Genomic DNA, 1,974 nt, shown 5'->3' with positions numbered 1-1,974 from the left:
TAGCTGAATTCTTGCAAATCTGTGACACTGTCAAGACTAATGGGGTTGACCCCGAGGTCTACAGACTTATGCTATTCCCTTTTGCTGTAAGAGACAGAGCTAGAATATGGTTGGACTCTCAACCTAAAGAAAGCCTGGACTCTTGGGAAAAGCTAGTCAATGCCTTCTTGGCAAAGTTCTTTCCACCTCAAAAATTGAGTAAGCTTAGAGTGGAAGTCCAAACCTTCAGACAGAAGGATGGAGAATCCCTCTATGAAGCTTGGGAAAGATACAAACAATTAATCAGAAAATGTCCTTCAGACATGCTTTCTGAATGGAGCATCATAGGTATTTTCTATGATGGTCTCTCTGAACTATCCAAGATGTCTTTGGATAGCTCTGCTGGAGGATCTCTTCATCTGAAGAAGACGCCTACAGAGGCTCAAGAGCTAATTGAAATGGTTGCAAACAACCAATTCATGTACACTTCTGAAAGGAATCCTGTGAACAATGGGACTAATCAGAAGAAAGGAGTTCTTGAGATTGACACTCTGAATGCCATATTGGCTCAGAACAAGATATTGACTCAACAAGTCAATTTGATTTCTTAAAGTCTGTCTGGAATGCAAAATGCACCAAGCAGTACTAAGGATGCTTCATCTGAGGAAGGAGCTTATGATCCTGAGAATCCTTCAATGGAAGAGGTGAATTACCTAGGAGAACCCTATGGAAACACCTATAATTCTTCATGGAGAAATCACCCAAATTTCTCATGGAAGAATCAAGAGAGACCTCAACAAGGTTTCAACAACAATAATGGTGGAAGAAACAGGTTTAGCAATAGCAAGCCTTTTCCATCATCTTCTCAGCAACAGACAGAGAATTCTAAGCAGAACCCCTCTGACTTAGCAACCATGGTCTCTGATCTAATCAAAACCACTCAAAGTTTCATGACTGAAACAAGGTCCTCCATTAGGAATTTGGAGGCACAAGTGGGACAGCTGAGCAAGAAAGTTAATGAACTCCCTCCAAGTACTCTCCCAAGTAATACAGAAGAAAATCCAAAAGGAGAGTGCAAGGCCATCAACATGGCCGAATTTGGAGAGGAAGGAGAAGAGGTGGACGCCACTGAGGAAAGCCTCAATGGGCGTGCACTGACCTCCATAGAGTTCCCCAATGAGGAACCATGGGAATCTGAGGCTCAAAATGAGACCATAGAGATTCCATTGGACTTACTTCTGCCTTTCATGAGCTCTGATGAGTACTCTTCCTCTGAAGAGGATGAGTATGTCACTGAAGAGCAAGTTGCTAAATACCTTGAAGCAATCATGAAGCTAAATGACAAGTTATTTGGAAATGAGACTTGGGAGAATGAACCTCCTTTGCTCACCAAAGAACTGGATGACTTGTCTAGGCAGAAATTACCTCAAAAGAGACAAGATCCTGGGAAGTTTTCCATACCTTGTACCATAGGCACCATGACCTTCAAGAAGGCCCTGTGTGACTTAGGGTCAAGTGTCAACCTCATGCCTCTCTCTGTAATGGAGAAGCTAGGGATCTTTGAGGTACAAGCTGCAAGAATCTCACTAGAGATGGCAGACAATTCAAGAAAACAAGCTTATGGACTTGTAGAGAATGTTTTGGTGAAGATTTAAGACCATTACATCCCTACTAATTTCATAGTCCTAGAGACTGGGAAGTGCATGGATGAATCCATCATCCTTGGCAGACCCTTCCTTGCCACAGCTAAGGCTGTGATTGATGTGGACAGAGGTGAATTGATCATTCAAGTTAATGAAGAATCCTTTGTGTTTAAGGCTCAAGGATACCCCTCTGTCACCATGGAGAGGAAGCATGAAGAGCTTCTTTCAAATCAGAGACAAGCAGAGCCCCCACAGTCAAACTCTAAGTTTGGTGTTGGGAGGCCACAACCAAACTCTAAGTTTGGTGTTGAACCCCCACATTCAAACTCTAAGTTTGGTGTTGGGAGGTTCC

The 1,974-nt window shown here is 42.9% G+C and overlaps 1 non-coding gene across 1 annotated transcript; it reads right to left on the bottom strand.

Moving 5' to 3' along the window:
- Positions 1-200: 200 nt before the first annotated feature.
- On the bottom strand, positions 201-308 carry LOC130977438 (small nucleolar RNA R71). The gene has a single exon (XR_009085128.1). It is a non-coding gene; the product is annotated as a small nucleolar RNA R71 (small nucleolar RNA).
- Between the last annotated feature and the right edge of the window lie 1,666 nt (positions 309-1,974).

The sequence above is a fragment of the Arachis stenosperma genome, chromosome 4 (assembly GCF_014773155.1).
Source record: "Arachis stenosperma cultivar V10309 chromosome 4, arast.V10309.gnm1.PFL2, whole genome shotgun sequence".
NCBI classification, from domain to species: Eukaryota; Viridiplantae; Streptophyta; class Magnoliopsida; order Fabales; family Fabaceae; genus Arachis; species Arachis stenosperma.
The sequence above is the reverse complement of the archived record's forward strand: the minus strand, read 5'-3'. Positions and strand labels throughout refer to the sequence as shown.